The sequence below is a fragment of the Lipotes vexillifer genome, unplaced genomic scaffold (assembly GCF_000442215.2).
Source record: "Lipotes vexillifer unplaced genomic scaffold, Lipotes_vexillifer_v1.1 scaffold79, whole genome shotgun sequence".
Classification (NCBI taxonomy): Eukaryota; Metazoa; Chordata; class Mammalia; order Artiodactyla; family Lipotidae; genus Lipotes; species Lipotes vexillifer.
The window spans coordinates 609077-628798 of record NW_006775678.1 but is presented as its reverse complement, the minus strand read 5'-3'; the positions used below and the strand labels follow the sequence as shown (position 1 = coordinate 628798).

Below are 19722 nucleotides of genomic sequence, written 5' to 3'. Positions count from 1 at the left end.
AAAAAAAAAAAAAAAAAAAGTTCCTCCAGGTTCCCCAGGCCACCTGGAGCCACCTCACGTGAAACTGACAATGGCTGACCAGCGAAGGCTGCCGGCCACACACACAGGGAAGAGAGTTTTTTTCTAGAACCCTCACAGCACTGGGCACTATGCCCAGTCCTTCCTGCCTCAGATTCTACTTTCTTGCATAAAGATAGGCCTGACAGTGTGAACAAGAGTTTTCTGCCTGGAAGCAGAGAACAAGGGGTCTGAGCCCTTTGCCACGTGAAGACCATCAGGGACCTTCATCCTTTGCTCGTGGCATAGACCAGTGGTTCCCAGCTCATTCCAATCTCCTGGGGGTTGTACACTGATGCCCAGGCCTCCCCTCAGACCAGCTGCATCAGACTGTCTGGGAGCCAGGCCAGGGTGCCCCAGGTGCTATACAGGCAGTGAGGATGAGAACAGAGTCTGTGCAAACTGGGGTGGAACCCAGCTCTGCCACTTCCCTGCTTTAGGCAAGTTGCTTAACCTTTCTGATCCTCGATTTTTCTCATCTGGAAACCGCAAAAAATAGTTTCCACCTCCTAAGGTTGACGTGATGATGACGATTTAATTATAATGCATAAAACCACAATGTCTCAAAATACAGTACGTCTGGGACTCTGTTGCTTCATCTGTAAATGACAGCAACAAGGGACAGAGAGACCTCCTAGGAACACGAAGAGGAAATGAAGACAGGAGGGTGTGTGACTCACTGGGCTGGATTTTTTCTTTAATATAAAGGAGTGATTTACTCCACAACAGGTCACTTTAAAGAACATTCCACTCAACAGCTCACAGGTCGGGGGTGACCCAATAAAAGGCAAGTCCTAAACTTTGCCGGGGCCACCCTCTCTCTGCTGCGAATGTGAGCCCAGAGCTTCCATCAAAGAGAAGAAACCTTGCTGAGAATAAAACCAGGCGCAAAAAAAAAAAAAAAAAAAGAAGAGGGAGGGTGGGAAAGCACAGCTGAGGCTGGAACACAGGAATCAGCTGTTTTTTAACAGACACTTCAGTTATTTCTAATCTTTTCTGATTGTATCAACAAGGGAATGTGCATTCTTGTATCCCGATCACTTCACACATGTGCAAGTGTATCTTTTGGATAAACTGGCAGAACTGGGAGTGCTGGCTCTATGGCACTTGTCACTTTGATCAGCATTTCCAAAGTGCTAGAGGTTGTACCCACTTCAACACCCTCCAGTAACAGGTCAAAGGGGAGCCATTTCCTCACACTCATATCGACATACTGCAATTAAAAATTTTACTTTTTGACAACATGATAGCCGGAAAAGGGTTTTCATTAGAGCCTGAATTGCCATTTCTTTTATTGTAAGTGAAGTTAACTACCTCGATACGTCTGTCACTGGTATCCCCTCTTCTCTCTCTATTTGTACTCTCTGATGATCATTTTTCAATTAGGTTATAGGTCTTTATACTGGTTTGTAGGTTGTCATTTTATATTAAGCAAATTGGCTCTTTCTCTGTTCTTAGAAACTGGCAGTATTATCCCCAGTTAATATTTCTTTAATCTTTCTGGCGTATTTTTGGCCATGCATACTCTAGACATAATTCAGTCTGGTCGTTCATAGCTTCTCTAATTTTTTGTTGTCATTGACATGAAACCACTTTGAGCCTCTTTTGAAAAAAAAAAAAATCTTAAGATTTGTGGATACTGTTAGCTTCAAAGCGTGTATTATGGGAAACAGATCATTCCTTTTGAAATCTGGTCCCAGCAACTCTTCCTAACTCCAAGGCCCAGAGCAGAAACTTCCAGGGAAGTGAGTCACATTTGGGCCACAGACTCGAGTAACCTCACGCCAGGGTCCTCTCACAACAGGCCTCCCCATCACTCCCGTGGCGCCAGCATGAACCTGTGCTCCTTGCTCAGCTGCACACACGTACTGCCCTCTAACACAGGTGCCTTCAGACCAAGGACCATCATTAATTAGCATCACTGATTAGCGACCACTACTCAGGGCTGATTTCCTGTTGCGGGAGATGGGTGAGCAGGGCTTAAAAAAAGGACACCTTCTTGGACCCAAAAAACCAGACCCTGAAAAACACTTCTGGAAGACACGTGCTAATCCTTGAGAGAAACTTTAAAGATTGACCCTGCTCCTCTAGAAAACTGTAAGCCACCGTCCCACATGCCCCACAAGGCCTCCGAGATGGTCCGGGCAGCATCCCCAGCGAAGCCTCAGCTCCACATTCAAAACCACCCAGGAGGCTGCTGGCTGGAAATCAAGAGAGAGGAAGCCCTATGAGAGGGAAAACCACACCCGACCTCAGAACCTTCTCCCACAAGAGGCAACTTTGCAACAGGGCAGGTCCTCAGAGATGGTGACACCAAGGCCAGGCGCACCTACCCTGGGGCCACCTGGGCGCACGGCCCCCCCCCCCCCCCCCCCCCCCGCTAAAAGTCCGACAGTCTACTACCAACATACTCAATCCTGAGGGCCGCAAAGCACAAGCCTCCTTCCCTTCGGTTGTGGTTTTTCCTCTTTTATAACTCTCGTATAACTCATCGTTTCTTTCTGTAAATGAACCTGCAGCTCCTCTGACATCCGAAGTTGAAATGACTGAAACAGACGGTGAAAAGGGAAGAGGGTAGAAGCAAACTTTTTTTTTTTTAAAGGAAGTTTTTAGGTTAAAAAAGGTTTTTGCAAACTCAGAGTGAGCCAAAGTGAAACTTAGGTCATTCACATTTGAAGAAGCAAGCTTAAATAATACCCACAAGGGCAAAAAATAGTCAGCCGTAGCTAACAGGCCCATGAGTGCAGTAAAGAGCTTTAAAGGGAATACTCAACTCAATCAGCCAAAAAGGATGCTCCAGAAAGAGTTCTCAGCAAGGAGGGGCCACAGTGGGGTGAGAAGCTGTGGCTCAGGGTGCAGGTGATGGCATTCATCCTACCTAGAGAGCTTGCTGGAGGATGGCACTGCCGGGGACTCCCAGCTAAGGATTCACTAAGTCCTAACATAAGCACACCTGTCTGGGCAAGTGTTCACACCAAGGGTGAAGGATGCCTAACAGGCGACCTCCATCTGGAGCATCATTTATCACCAGTAGCAACCAGGTTACCAGGAATAAGAGTCCCCCAGCCAGGACTCCCAGTGGCAAGAGGTCCAGGGCTGAAGGTGGGGAGGTGGGGGCATCTTTCACGGTGGCTTCCTCTGCAGTTGGCCAAAGACTTCGACGATGAAGGGAGTGTGGCACTTGAGCTCTGAGCGGGCAGGGACCCTAAGTTCTCCTGCTACCCCGTGCCTTTCCCAGTACGTGGAACATTGGAGGCACTCAAAAAAGTACCTGGAAAATCAAGGTACAAACTACAAGAGTCCGGCTACAACAACAGTAAGGGCCACTGCTGTCACTTCTGGCCAAATGAACTAGGAGGCCATTGCCAAGCCAAGTCCTGGTTGCTGTGGACCTGAAGAGACGGTGACCTGCCCTTCAACTGACTGGCTCCGCAGCATTCTCAGACTCTACTTGGCTAAGACAGAGATACTTATGATGACCCGGAAACATTCCCACAGTGCACTGGGGAGTTAAAAACAAGTTAGTAGGATGGTACAGTGTGACTCTCATGCCCTCCCTCCCCCATCACACACACCAAGATGGGAGGACGGGGAGGCTATGCTCAAAGGGTCAAAGGGTAAATAAGCCTGGGGCAGAAGGCAGAGAGGGGCTTTTAATTTCCTCTCTTACGTGTCTACTGAGATTTCCACAATAAATACACACCGTTTTCTATACCACTTCAATATGTAAATACCCGCCCCTCATCTGCCTTTCTCATTATCAAACTGGAAAACTATTTATCATGTGCTGCCCATTAGCACTGTGGGATTTCTGTTTTGGAAAAAAAAAAAAAAGATGGAACAGAATTGATCCATCTCTCTCCAATGGACTGCCACACTTTTCTTTAATCTGTACATTCTTATCATTTCAACCCAACTTTAGGCCCTGCTTACAGGATGCACCAGCCTCTCAGGCACGGCGATGTTTATTTTCCCACCCTCACTGTTAGGAGGGACACTCTACTTAGTCCACTCCACAGAGAAAGCCTCCAATCCACCACAAATGCCCAGGAGGATAAAATGAAGCCAGAGGCAGGCAAAGGGCAGGGAAAGCTGAGTGAGGCTGTGACCCATGGTGACCAAAAAACGTCTCCTGTGATAACAGTTAACACCCTCTGGACGGCTGAACCTTTCTCTGCAGCCCGTGGAGCTCGCATCACATCTCTCATGCTTCTGGACGAAAAAGAAGGACCATTCCACTTAAGCAGCATCTTCTCCTCAGCTGAGATGATTCTAGGATTTTTCGTTGTTGCTGTTGATTCACCTCTTTGCTTTGGAGGCTGGCTTTTTTTCAGGGGGAGGTGTCACACAATAGACCTTGTATTTGTCTCATGTCTCAGCACTCACGAGCTGTCACATGAGAACATTATCTCATGAGAACCCTCCTGACAGCCCTAATAAATCCGAATGTCTTCAACTGAAAAGAAATTAAACTATTTTAACACCATCGCAAACTGACACACACTTTTTTCTCCCTAGCACCTCCCCAATTTTTCTGTCCCACTGAAAGCCCTCATGGTGTTTTGTCAGTATTTGCAGACATGGAGAAATGGCAAAGGGTGAAAAGAACATTACTGCAAAATGAGTAGAGAAATGACCCGTGCTGTTTTCCTCTGGGGGTGTCTGAGCCACTCCCTGCTGTTTAAATAAGCCCTTGACTGTAACCTACCCACTCAGGCAGGCTGCCCATGAAGACTCATGACCCCCCCTTCCCCTGCTGCCAACAGGATTTTATCCAAAAAACCCCAAGCATACCTGAGAGAAAATTAGCCAATCTTGCATTTAAAACAATTTAAATTGCTGCTGCTATTGTTCTTTGAGGGTCACTGTCATCAATCTGAAAAGCTGTCTACATGCATCTTTAAAAATTTAGCTACACAGAAGAGATGACAAGAGAAAAATGTTAACAGACTCTAGTCTTCCCTGAGTCTGTTTTTCACGTCATGGACTGCTTTCATTAACTTCTCTGTAATGCTAAAAACTCCCACAACCTCAGACAGAACCATATTAAAGGATATTTTTTAATTTCCAAAGCCAAATACAATTATTTTTGAGACCATCCATACCTGTTTCCCATATCAGCGTGGATATAGCTAACTCTTTATAATATTTTTCTATATTAAGAATGTTAGCCTGGAAGTTCCTTTCATAAAGAAAACGAAATGTGTTTTGAAGCTCTGATCCATTAAAATGTGAAACTAAAAATGCATTAAATTCATTTTGTCTTTGGGCCCATACTGGACCCTCATTGGAAGAATTTCATTTCTTCCCAATATTAGTAAATTATCCCTTTGTAGTTCGTGGCGTTTTATTTTGATGATTCTACAAGTTTAGGAAATTATTTGGCAAGGGAAGGGAAGGAAAAAGGGGGCAAATAAAGTTTAAACGCTATGCACTGTCTACTTTAAAACCCAACTGTGTAAAAAGTATGGGATGCTTAAAGTAAAATTATTCATTCCTCTGTATAAGTGTCACTACTTGAGAATGATTTAAATACCTGCCAAAACAAACAAGATCTGAATTATTTTTAAAATTAAAAAAGAACTCCAAAGAATTATTAGATTTGAATACCATTTTAAGAGTCCAGAACAAAAAAAATGCGCCTGATGATCTGGCCACCAGAGGGAGCTATAATCCCCCATACACCCGAGTGGACCCTTAACACAAGAAAGGGCCTTCAGAAGCCTTGATGGTTAGGGATGCTTCACAATTCCTCTCCTCCAGTGAACTTTGCATGGACAGAGGGGTTAAGGGTGAGGCACTCCTTAAAGTTAAAGGCAATTGTGGTAACTTCAAAGTAGGAAGGAGCCAAAAGTAATGTGGTATGTGCTGGTAGAGACTTTTTATATTATTAAAATGCATAACCTGAGTATTGCAAAGAATGAGGGGCTTAACAATACATACAGAAAAATTAAATTAAAAATTATGAGATGAGAGGGTAAGGAAAATAGGGGCATGTACAAATCACTGGGAGGGTACAAAAGCAGGAAAAATAAATTCAGCCTAGTGGCAGGGAGGGCTCTGAGAACCAACTAGGCCATGAGGAATGAGCACGCACCATAGTTTGCCAGGTGCGTTAAAAGGGGCGGGAGTGGCGACGGCTGTCAGGGATATGGTGCCCAGCGTGGGACCACAGCGGGGTGCGGAGATGACGGTCTAGCAAAGTCCCAACACCGTGCAGTGTGACCACTGAGCACAGTGATGTGCAAACGAAGCTGAGGCTGCACACCTGGGCGAGGTGGGCGCAGAGACAGGGAAAGCTGCCTGCGGGAGATCTCACTGGGAGGCACGGACTGAGCACGGCTGCTGGGGGAGGCCGAGGCCAACGGCTGCCCAGGAGGGCGGTGGAGTCGGGGCTAAGGAGCCAGGACCTTGACCCACCGCAACGAGTGGCCGCTGCAGGGTCGGCCAGGAGCGGAATACGGTCTGTTTGAGAGGGAGCATTCTCTGTATGCAGAGGACAGACGTGGAGGTGTGACCCCCGCTCAGGAAGCCCTCAGCACAAACACGGAGACCAGGCAGAGCTGGAGGGATGAGACGGCCGAGGACAACTCCCGAGTCCCTAACCTGGATGCCCAGACAGACGGCGGAGTCACCGGCTGGGAAAGATTAGTCCAGACAAAGACCAAATATTTTGACATTTCAGGCCAAGAGACTGGTTTTGTTGTTGTTTTTGCAGACAAAAGAGCCTGACTGAGGTATATAGTCACTCAAATCTCATTTCTAGCACATGATGGTTCGACTACATACTTAGTAACAGAGAGGAAATGAAATCACACTGCAGGGAGCCAGTAATCCATTTTGGAAGAAAGGAATTTGCATGTTTTCTTCTGCTGTCCAAACTGCAGATAGCATTGAAAATCACTTCAACAAAATTAAAGCCACTGTGTGCAATGAACTCCCAAGGGTTTACAAGTGAGAGTGAGAGAGAGAGGCTATATAACCAACACTATCATTTTCTCACTAACAAAAAGAAAAAGAAACTGTGATAAAGTTATGATTCAACCATTTTGATTTCGCAACCAGTTGCCCTCAAACTTGAAACACGGTATTTCTTTCAACTGCTTCTCTACCTTCCAATCTTGAATGCCTAATTTCAGCATCTAAAAATAGCAGAGACTTTGAAACAATAATCAGTTCTTCAAAAGGGGAAGCACAACAATGTACCTGTAACAACCAAAGGCAGACTTGGACACAAACCTTGCAGTTTACTTATTCCCCATCCCTCTGCGCAAGCCAGAAGGAATGTTAGCACATACCCATTGGGGCAAGGCACACTTTGCATCACTTGTGTTGATATTATACAGTAGGAATGCCAGTTCTTTTAATAATTTACTGAGGAGTTACACATTGCAGATTCCTTATTAAACATTACTGGCAGTAAGGTCATAAGTTTAAGAAATATTCGGTAGAGAAAAGAGGCAATATTTTAATGGCCACACCCTAAGTTAAACGATGTGTCTCCATCTGCTGGGATGCATATAAATTCAACTTTATTTCTTACTCGTATAGTTATATACAAAGCACTGAGAAATCATTTTCTCTAAGACAAAAACATTTTTCAGTTGTATTCATTTGCAGACTTTAAAATCCACAGTGCCTACGTAAAACGTTTCATAAGCTGTATTGTAAGCACGCAGCCCTTGGGGAGCAAAGGAAAAAAGTTAAAAGCTACTGCTGCATCTAGGAACCCTACTCCCTCCCTCATGCCCAAAAAGTCAATACTGGCTAAATTTCTGTCTGTCACTGACCAACCAACAGCTCAATGAAATAGTTAATCTGGAAATCATGACCAAATAATACTGGCACCCCCAGTTCTAAATACATATGTTATAGAGAATCAATAGCTTATACTCTCAGGGGCGGGCAAACTCTGTGGCACACAGGCCACTGGTACATAGCCAAGCCCATTCATTTAGATACTGTCCTGGCTGCTTTAGTACTATCTTGAGAGACTGTAAGTCCTGCAAAGCCTCAACTATTTACTCTCTGGCCCTTTACAGAAAAGGTTTGCTGTGGCCCGGATTCAGACTGCCTGCAGCAGCACTTAGAAAAGGTTGTCTCTACCACTGAAGAACCTGCCAGCTTGGTTGAACTTCTAAGGCAGTCTGAAAAACTTAATTTTCCAGGTTCCTGCCCTAAATATAAACATTAAATAGAAATAATTTTATGAATGTTTCTTAGAAGATGCAATAATCCAACATATGAGATTTGGATCTGAAAAATAATATTCTGGGGTTCCAGAGAGATACATCCAAAATGGATTTATTTTTTTAATTGGGGTATAGTTGTTGTTTTACAATGTTGTGTTAGTTTCTACTGTACAGCGAAGTGGAGTTCCCTGTGCTATACAGCAGGTTCTTATTAGTTATCTATTTCATACATATTAGTGTATATATGTCCATCCCAGTCTCCCAGGTCATCCCACCCCCGCTTTCCCCCCTTGGTGTCCATACATTTGTTCTCTACATCTGTGTCTCTGTTTCTGCCTTGCAAACCAAAATGGATTGTGGAGTGTGCATTTTGAAAAGCAAATGGAAATGCAATTTTGAAAATTTTGAAATGCAAATTTCTTTTAGGTAGAACAATTTTTTCACCTTCAACGGTGCCATTTTTGTCAGTGCAGGTGCACAGTGAGCCCACCCTCAAGGCCTCCTCCAGGCTTTACCACTGAGAATGCGCTGGAGAGTCAGCCCTCACCTAAAACACTGGGGAACTATTAACAGAGAGAGGAACGTCTCCCTTATTCCTTTAGTGGTGAAACTATAGCATACACCCTCCGCCATCCGAACGTCAGACCTCTCTCCATGCAATACCTACTGGCTGTGCTCCTGAAGCCTCCATTTCTGTGAAATAAATATTATCTTCATTGTCTTACACATTCCAAAACGCTTTCACTTCTGACTCATCTCAAGTTGGCAACATTCCCTTCCTTATAATACTTTAGGCTCTTTACATCCTTTCCCATCACCAAAAGGGGAACTTCTGGGAGACAAATATAGAATGAACTTTAGGATCAAGCAAGAGTAAGGCTATCGGGGTGAGCTGGGGGGACACAGGCAGCTGAGGAATGAAAGAGAGGAAGGAAGGAAGGAGGGGAGGGAGGCAGCCTGGCCGGGGTTGGGTGGGTAGATGGGGCGAGAGGCAGAGGAAGGATGCTGGGGCCCCGGGACACAGCGATGTCAGGCAGAGGGTCCAACCTCACCACTCCCCAGAGGCATCCTCAGACTTCCAACCCCCACTGGTGCCCTCTGTAATTAATTATGTTAGTGGATTAAAATACTGCCCACGGCTCTTCAGCTGCTTTTTGATTTTTCCATTTTCTCAGGCTCCACTGTGACCAGATGAACAAAATTTATCAAGCATCTGCTACGTGCGGGGCGCCCTCATCTTCCTAAAACGCGTCAAATTCCCTGCCCTAGAGACTCAGGGACCAGAGCATCGTCCATCACTGATGAAGGTAAGGGCAAGACATCCTGCAATTTTCCCTCCTCTCTGTGTTAAAGCAGGTGGCAGAGCCCAGGCCCTTTAGGTGACAGATGACAACACATTCATGTGTCAGGAGTTGAGGCAAAGGAGGGGATTCTGAACAAGGGATTCTCACTAACATAACAGCAGGGAATGGTACATGAATGTGGCCCGTCTACCTCACCCCCTTATTTACCAAAACTGGAAAGACACAAAGGCCAGTCTATATGGGTATAGTTTTAAACTGATCAGATAGTCCCTGAATTCTGAATCAGTGCATACTCCAGCATAGCCTCTTCAGGGAGTCCAGATCATTCTAAACATCCATTCTTACAGCACTGGCTCTAGGACAGCAAGCCTGGGGCTTAAGGCAGGATGGAGACGTGCTTGCCCTGCGCACTGACCCATCTGCCACTCCTCACGTTTCTGTCTGGGAAACCTGGTGGCCTGAACAGTGTGCAAAAGGTGATCGACATATTTTAAAAGGATGTTGCAGGGACTTCCCCTGGCGGTCCAGTGGTTAGGACTCCGTGCTTCCACTGCAGGGGGCATGGGTTCAATCTCTGGTCAGGGAACTAAGATCCCAAATGCCACATGGCGTGGCCAAAAAAAAAAAAAAAATTAAAAATTATTTTTTTTTTAATAAAAAGGATGTTGCATCTGTTCATCCATTCAAAGACCAGGAGATAAGCACAAATATATAAAAAGCTGTGTGCCTGCTGCAGAATTAGAAGAGGTCTTTATTTGGGAGGAAAGGGTTAATACCTTTTAACGTCATTTCAGGGTTTGGGGGTCAGGGGAGAACAATTAGAATAAACAGTCTGAGAGCTGGGTGCTCTGTGCTCTCACATGACTAACTGTAAGAGCTCTTAGGTACAAGGATTTTAAGACAAATACTTTTGTCTTAAAGTATGCCCAGAGGCCATTAGTGTTGCTGTTGTGATTCTCAGCAATGCCCTAGATAACTAAGTCTGCTCCAACAGGCCTCCAGAGGGAGAGGGAGCTTTGCACAGAGCTGGCATTTCACAAACACAGTGTCAGCAGAGCGCAAGGGGCCAGGTGTGCCTCAGGGAGGTCAGCTCAACACGCCGAAGACCACCCAGGGCAGGGTCAGCACCCAACGCAGGCGGTCCCTCCAGGGACCTCAGGACCAGGTCAGTGGGGGATACCAGCCACACACAACACAGCAGGAGGTGTGGGGTCCATGGTGGCCCCAAGGGCACGGCCCTACCCAAAGGGCGCCACCAGCACACAGCTCCAGCCACGCGGCCTCACAGGAACACGGGCCAGGATGTCTAGGTTGTCGAGATTCTCCAGAAACCTAGAAATCTGGTTTTTTACTACGAAGTCTCCCAAACGTTGGCTCAAATTTTTTATTTCTTTGTTTTAGTGTTCCACGGGCCAAAGAGACACACCTGTGGGTTCAGTCGAAAACCCACACTATACAAACCCTGGCCTCATCGTGTCCTAGATGTGCTGACAGTTAGCAAGGGGACCCTCAAGGTACTTATGGCCTCAAGGTTTCTCAATCTGTAAACAGAGAAGAGTTCTTTTGTGTGCTGTTTGCCAAAAGGGGCAAAAGAAAAAACAATTTCTAATCCTTTGGGAGAAAAAGCAAATTAGTGTTTAAAATTTACATGTATCTAGTGCCAAACTATCACCTCGCCCATTTCTTGCTGGTCCCCTGGGGGAAAATGTAATTTAACAGTGGAGGGAACAGACTTTAACCCAGGGATGAATTTTAGCATTATCAGTTACAGGACAACCAAAAGTTGGGTCCCTCCTGATCAAATAGCATCCCCCATTCCTGTCTTACAAGTTTCAACTGAATTTGATCAACCTTTTGGATCCAACTCCTAAGGTACAGGAAACCCAGGAGAAAGAAGAACACATTATATGATACCACAGGAAACCATCAAATGTGGTCAGAGAGACGACCTACTGACCCCTCAAGGTCATTCAAAAAGGGGAGCGAAGACTGTTCTAGATTAACAGGGTCTTAAGAGACCTCACAGCTAACTGCAATACATGATTCCCAACTGAATTCTGGTTTAAACAGCCCACTTGTAAAAGGCATTTCAGGGCCAGTTGGGGGAATTCAGATAATGGACTAGGTAATAGAGTCCAGCAGGCAATTATTGTTAATTTTGTGAAAACTGCATGATGGTTATGAAGGAATAGGGTTTTTGTTTTTTTCTCCTAGAGACACAGGCTGAAGTATTTAGGGGCTAAGTGTCATGAGGTCTGAATTATCACTTTTGAATACTTCAGGAAAAAAAAGAGAGATGCAGCCAATGTGGCAAAATGTTAACGACTTAAATCTAGACGATGGGGACTGGAGTAAGCTGGTGCCACAGAGCTATCATTAGGTGGCATTAAGTCCCCATCAGTCTCAATTACTGGAAGACAGAAGGATTTTTTTTACCACATCCCTCCAATGCCCGAGTCGTATGTGTCTTAAATTTTAAATCACCAGCTGCCAAAAGAAAAAATGAGAGCGACCCAAACAGGTCTAACCTGAGGCTCAACCCACACAATAAAGAAGCGACTGTGAAATTTAGGTCCTGAAACTTTCTGCACAAACGCATAAAATTCTGGACTTGGTCTGTCTTCGCCAGCATTGCTCAGTTTTAAGGAGCAGCTTTACAGTCTCAAAAGCATTCCACCCGCTGTAACCTCGAATAAAGACTCTGATCATAATTAAGCAGGAAAAGGGGGGAGGGTAGATCTAAAACTTGCACTAAAATGATCCTATTCAGTTACCACTTAAGCCTATGACAAAAGGTTAGATGTCTTAAGATACAAGCTTAACTGAAAAAGAATACAGTTTGAAATGCGAAAAGGTATTTTAAGTTTAAAAAAAAAACAGATCTTATCTATTCGAAATCTAATACTTGATGATATTCACTCACAATTCTAGGCACTTGATTAGCTGCCATCACACACACTGGCTAGTTCTTTAAATCTGCTTTTTAAAAAATGCCTAGTCATCAAATCTAACAGTCACCTAGTCCAATGGCCCATCCAATGGCTGAACCTTGGCCGTTCAAGATGAGTATTAACGTACCATGGGAAAGAGCTCTGAAGTCAGATAAATCTGGACTCAGCTGGCCCCACCAATCACTACAGAGTGGTTTCATCTTGGGCTGATGACAATCTCTCTGAACCTCAACTTCCTCACCTAAAAATGGAGATAATTATTCCCTCTTCATAAAGGCAGACTCTGATGACTTCATATCACGTTCCATGCACTGGGCCAGCCAACCTGGAAGCACTCAAAATAGTCTGTAAATAACTTGAGAGCCTAGGCTCTCAGTCAGCTCACAGCTCTAAAACTTACTAGTGGTATACAGACTTTGCAACTTCTCTTTCCTGCCGTGTTTTCCTTATCTGCAAATTGGAAAGAAGAATAGGGCCTGCGGCATAAGGGCTTTGGGGAGAATCAAACGAGCTCCTGTGTAGATAGGTCAGGCCATGCCTGGCACGTAGGACGCACTCGATAAACATGAGCTATCGTGACTCGCTCCCCTCCTTCCTTATACCCCATTTTAGGAAAGCATGACTCACGGACCCCAAACTGCACACGTCATAGTGGCCAAACAGCAGGACTCATCCCTGCCACATCAGAAAGTACCTAAAAGCCTCCCTGGGAAGTGAGAGTGGTCCCACCGACCCTACCTGTAACTGCCCGTGAAGAGCCCGGCCCACTGCCTCCACTTCTCCTGTCAGGAATGACAGCCACGTGCTCCCCAACCCATGACTCGTGCCAATGGCTCCATCCTGACCCTAAGACTAAGTGGTTGGTGCAGGGTCTTGACCTTCCATTGCAGCCCCAGCTCAGCCTCATGCCCCCCGGGTAGAAGTTTCTATATCCACCACAAGCGTGTTCCCTTCTGTGGGCTTTGAAGCAGTGATTTTGCAAAGACATCAGCATCAAACGGAGACCCTTCCTGCCTGCCATCCCGCTGGCTCCCTGAGATGCTTTTCTGACACCAGCCTTCACGCTCGCTTCCCTCAATCCCTCCTCCACGCTCACCTGTTATCAGAGTCCTAGGCGGGCCTCCTGCACTGGTCTACACAGACCCTTTGTGAGAATTACAAAAAGCACCTGCCCTGGTGGCAGGGTGGGGGTGAGGGAGATGCCTGATGAGCTAAGGGCACCTCTGAGAATTAGAAAAAAGGGACCCTTCCTCCAGGCTGGCGACCCTGCACCATAGCTTAGGTTCTATTACTAGATTCTACTATTGAAGTCAACTCAAGCAACTGCCATGTGCCAGGATCTCTCTGGGCTTACAAACAGGAACAAGAGCTACAGGCTCCGAGCTGAGACCGGGGCTGGAGGGAGGGGGAAACTTGTGGAACCAGGACAGCCTAGGCACAAGAGTTGTTTTCTCCTCTTGGGCTGGGGAGCCCAGCAGAGGTGCTGCCACACGAACTGGACCTGGAGAGCTGGGCGAGCAGTGCCAGAAAGAATGTAAGCAGACTCCGAGCAGAGGGGGAAACACCCGCAAAGGCAAGAAGCAGCACGTTCCACGGCACACTTAGAGGAAGGTGAGTTTTCAGTGAAGAGGCAGGAAAAGGAGGGAAGGGGGGAAGAGATGAGGTCATCGTTCCCTCTTTCCGTAAATATTTCTTGAGAATCCACGATGTGCTGGTATCGTGTAAGGCAGAGAGAGTAAAAAATAAATAAAATAAACGCTAGCTGTCAGAAGCTAAAAATGTAGTCTGGGAGAAAGAAATAGTTATAATCATAAAACAACAACAGAGGGACACATAATATTTCCAGGTTGCAGGGCATATGAAAGACAGGAAGTGATCTGCTGGGGAACTGGGAGGGACCAGCAGAGGAGATGACCCGCGGAGCTGCCTGGCAGGTGAGGGTGAGGCCAGGGGTGCAGAGGGGCGGAGGGAGCAAAGGCAGAGTGTGCTGTGTGTAGGGATGGGCGGGGCGCGGTTGTGAAGCAGGCAGTGGCCAGGGTGGAACCAGAGGGGGAGGCAAACCAACCAGAGAGGGCGTGGCACACTGCGTTACAAAGGGATGTGAAACCTCCACCTTAACAGGAAACTGGGATTTCATCCCACAGGCAAATGCAGATCAAACCAGGCAAGGAGGGGATGAGGGGATTCATCTGGCTAGGTCTGCGCCTCAGCTCCAACGCTCTGCAGCAGGCTGGAGGGTGGGAGGTGTGGACATGTCGGTGGGTCATCAGAAAGCGAGTAGCGACAAACCATCCACAAGCACAGCATCCAAGGGACCTCCCAGGTGGCGGTGTCACCTTGATCCCCTAACGCTGCACTTTGTCTCACGAAGACAACCTGTTTCCAAAATAGAAGTGGGTACCCCTCTTGTATGCGGTGTTTCCAGCATGATTTTACTTCCCTTTTGATGTGTTATTGGTGTTTTACACATGGCCTACTTTTTGAAAGAGTCTGATTTTCTTTTGGCCAAGCTTAAGACAGCAACAACAAACGCTCAAAACCCTTGCACAGCATTTTTTTTCACAGTATGGATCTTAATAGTTGGGTGCCTCTGACCCAAGGTGACCACCGTCTCCATCTACATCCCATGTCCTGACATCCCATTTGATTCAGCATGTGTTGCAAACAAAAGTGTCCCTTGTTTAGATGACAGACTATAGGATTGCCCTCCTCCACCTGAAGGTAGGGTCCAAAAGATAACATCTTTCTCTACTGCGGCAATTCTCCACACAGACCGACTGCTGAGAAGTTCCAGGGGAGCAACAGCTCAATTATCAAATCTTCTTCCAATAAAGGTTTTTGTTTTTTTGTTTTTTTTTAAATAGCTGCACTGCGAGGCTTGTGGGGTCCTAGTTTCCCGACCAGGGATCGAACCCAGGCCCCAGCAGTGAAAGTGCCAAGTGCTAACCATGGGACCCCGCCAGGACATTCCCAACAATAAAGACTCTTTTAATAAAGTGAGACTTTGCTGGATGGAAGCTGGAAAGTGATCCTGTGTCCTCAGCACTGGATTGGGACAGAGGGAGCAGGTAAGGAGAAGGGCATTTCAGGTGCACGGTGAGTGGAAAGTTTCTTTCTTTTTTTAAAGCTTGGGCAAAAGAAAATCAGACTCTTTAAAAAGGTAGGCCATGTGTAAAATGCCAATAACACGTCAAAAGGGAAGTAATATCATGTTACAAACACTGCATACAGAACGTACCCACTTCTGTTTTGGAAAAGGGTGGTCTTCGTGAGACCAACTGATCCAGTCCCCTTCGTGAGAGGTAGGCCTAGAGGCCAGGGCCCCCCCCCCGCCCCCACAGATGCCAGTCCTCAGAGCTGGAGCCTCAGGCAGCCTCTGTGGGGCAAGGAGCCCACCCAGGAGTGCACTGCTCTACCCTCCAGCATCGCCTACTCCGACCAACATGCCCGGCCCTCCCCCACCCTCAGGCCACGTGACCCAGGCAGCCTCCTTTGACTCCAGAGACTGTAAATCCGTCTTCCAACACATCCAAGCCTGTATATGATTTCCACCACTTCCAAGTGCCTGACGCTGCTGCTGAGGAAGACTGTCCTTCCTCCTCCATCCATCAGGGCTCCCAGTGCCCACCCAGCCCTCCTTCTGTGAAGGGAGAATCAGGGTCCTGGAAGACACAGAGGTGGAGGGAAGATTCAGTGACAGGCTGGGGGAGAAGGAGGGCCCGCCGGCCTGTGGTTCGGAAGGACACGGGGAGGAGGGTCTCACTCCAGGGGACAGCGCAGAAGACATTACAACAGCTGCCGCACTCACGGCTGCTCCCCCAGGACACGTGAGCGCTGCCAGCCAACCAGAGCCATCTTGGGGTTCTCCCTGACCCCGCCCGCCGGTGACGAGAAAACTGCTCTCCTTGCTTTCTGCTACCGTACTGTGACACAGGTGGGTTGAAAGGATGTGCACGAGACAACGTGGAAGAGACCGCGGGTCACTAGGCAAAATAACGAGGCAGGAACCGGCGCCACTCTCCAGGGAGATACCAGTGCGGCGGGACGCTGCATGGTCACCTAACCCTCCAACTGGCACCCACTCACTGGCAAACGGGTCCTTTGAGCACTCTGGCCCCTGAGACAGGGGGAGAGGGAGGGAGGGAGGCAGGCAGGCAGGGGTGTGTGTGTTGAATTTATTAAACTAAGACAGTGAAGGGCAGAACACAGATTCAGAGCTTCTGGCTCATTTTCTGGCACTCGGTTCATGAAGCCACAACACTATTTCTCTTTCCACTGAACATCCTGAGGCATTATCTATAATTCCTCTCAACCCTGCCCCAAAGAAATGACTCTTCCTCTTTTCGTATAAATGGTAACAATTCAGATCTGCTCGGCTCTTTTACGATTTGGAGCCCAATTCCGATAACCAATCTTAACCTCAGAGCTTCTGAAGAGGCTAAGAAACACAATCTGAATCAATTTCATTTTTTTTATGAAGAGTTTTGGACAAAACAAAACAAAAATGAATCGAAGGAAAAGTGACTATAATATTCCAAATCCAAATTCTTCCTTCCAAACTCTAACATTTGATGCAAAGAGCCAGTGAGAGCAACAGGCATTTCTGACATAAGAGTACAGTCTACTATAGCCAGCGTGCAAACATTGAAATTTAAAAACCAACTGACCCAGTCCTGTTCGTGGCGCTCTGTGTGTTAAGCAGTAGAAGAAAGATGTTAAAAAGATGTCTCTGTCTCCAATAAACGTCTAATTTAGTAAGAGGCAAGTGAAATGCTAGAGCATTAGCGCAGGCGCATGGTAAGCCGCTCAGGGTGGCCTCACAGTCAAATGAGAAAGAACCTGCAGGTGGGATGTGCCTCCCGTGCCCCTCCCCACCCCATCACCTGCAGCTCAGGCTGATGGCAGTGCCCCAAAGCATGCAGTTTCCCAGTGACACAACTAAGAAAGCTAACCCTCAGTTAGTCATTTGGGGCAGACGTAAGCATCAGAAATTTCAAAAAATATTTCCCTGATATTGAATGTGGTCCATTTTACTCATTTACAGGCAGACCTCGGAGATACTGCAGGCTCAGTTCCAGAGCACCACAATAAATCGAATATCACCATAAAACGAGTCACACGAATTTTGGGTTCCCAGTGCATATATGTTATGTTTACACTATACTGTAGCCTATTAGATGTGCAATAGCATTATGTCTTTTTTTAAAAGTGTAAATACCTTAACTTAGAAATACTTTCTTGCTAAAAAGTGTCAACCGTCGTCTGACAACACAGGATTGCCACAAACCCTCCATTTGTTAAGAAACAGTACCTGGGAAGCGCAACAAAGTGAGATATGCCTGGATTTATTTTTGCTCGTTAATGCAAATCACATTAGTAGCTTACTGATTTCTTTGCTAGACAAAACTCAAAATGGGCATGGTAACAGGACAATATAAAAGAGGTGTGCCGACCAACGGCAGACAAGGGCTTCTGCGCAGTGCTGGGAGGATGAGGTTAGCTGGACAGAATGAGGCCTCATCACTCAGGGTCTCCAGTGTCAGGTTGAGGCCCTGAACCCGAGCATCACTACGGGCAATGGTCCCGGAGACTCACGGGATGACCCAGTGTTCCAATGTGGTGACTCTAGCGGCCAGCACGGCCCTCTGGTTCAACCCCATCAGGTACCCAACTGGAAGAGGGCGCTGAGCAGGGACCGGGGGCTTCATGAGTGACTGGATTTAAATAGTAACCTTTCCTGTTTCCATTCGACAGAGAAGTTGGACTACATCATCTCTAATATATCCCTTAGGTCAAAAATTCAAAAGGGCTTTCTTCCCCGAAATCTGGTTCAAATCCTAGTTCCACGTAGCTCTAATCCTCACTCTGCTACCAGTCCAGCAACTTAAGGCAACACACTGTCAAGAGCCAGTAGGGCTGACTGAAAGATACAGGGATACCAGGTGCTACACGCAAAATAAAAAAGCTAAAACAGCCAGAATGATTAGGCTGTGAATGCTTCTGTAAATGCCACAGAAATCACCAAGTCTCTTAATTCCAAAATTACACATGCCAAAAAATATCCAGTTCTCCCAGGAACAAAACAATACTTTGTTTCCCTCAGCTAGGGTTGTTTTTTTTAAAAAAACAAAAAAAACCAAAAAACAGGAATATATTAAAATGAACACAGACATGTTCTCAAACTTATTTTTCTACTGCAGAAAAACAGAAACATCTGAATCTAATTTCCTCATGAAATCAACCCGTAGGAAGGCCAAGCCTGCTAACCGCCGCTGTTACACAAGGTCTACACCCCTGCAAGAATGTGGTCCCTGAACCAGCTGCAGCGTGAGCATCACCTACTCAATCAGAATGTCGGGAGGCAGGGCCCAGCAATCTCTGCTTTAAGAAGCACCGCCCCGCCCCCGCCCCACCCGGGTCATTCCGATGCACCTGAACTTGAAAAGCGCTTGCTTAAACTCTCTCCAGAAGCCTACCAGATAACAAAGCAAACATACCTGGCTCCGAAGATGTCCTTTTTGGCGAGATCAATTCCAGAAACAACCTTCACTCTGAGGATACGGGACTCTCCCTGTTGGAGAGGGAAAAAAAAATAGTTTACAAAATGGACTTTCAATCGATCGTTCTCTCAGCCAACATGCAAAGTCAATGATTACTCTTTACGCATAGGCTTCCTTACGCTGAAGTTCAAAAAGCAACATTCCAGCTCTGAAAGCCTACAACCCTAGACATTTAGAGCATCCAAGTTAATTAAGCTCAAGTTTAATCCAAACTAGGTCATGCAGATCAATGATTCCTGCCACAGACAGTAAATATTTCCCAGCTGTACCAAGAACACAACCGCACACACGAAACCACCTAGATAAATGACCAAGTGCAATAACATACCATAAATTTCATAAATAATTCCTCCTTTGAAGTTAATATATTTGTGTGTGTGGCCTGAGAGGAATTTCACGTGGTAAAATATTTCCTCAAAATTACGGTTTCAAAATGTTGGTGCTGGCAAACAAAAATAATGTCTCATTCCAGTAAAAAGAAATAAAAAGCATCATCCTAAACGGAAATCACCCCAAAACATCTCAGAAAACATTCATTCATCCCATCCACCTGCTTATTTATTCATTCCAATATTTTCTAAGCAGCTCCTATGGGCATTGAGCTTGGACGTGAAATATAGACATGAATATGCTGACAGTCTACTGAGAGTGATGGGCA

General features: G+C 46.3%; 1 protein-coding gene across 3 annotated transcripts in view; it reads right to left on the bottom strand.

The window, feature by feature from the left end:
- The window catches only part of NEDD4L (NEDD4 like E3 ubiquitin protein ligase), a 231842-nt gene extending 212767 nt beyond the window's left edge, over nucleotides 1–19075 (bottom strand). For 2 of the 3 annotated variants that reach the window (XM_007450107.1, XM_007450108.1), the window contains exon 1: nucleotides 19002–19075. The gene's annotated coding sequence lies outside the window, so the exon portion shown is untranslated. The remainder of the gene's footprint in view (nucleotides 1–19001) is intronic. The other variant, XM_007450109.1, reaches the window with a different exon arrangement.
- Nucleotides 19076–19722: the final 647 nt, after the last annotated feature.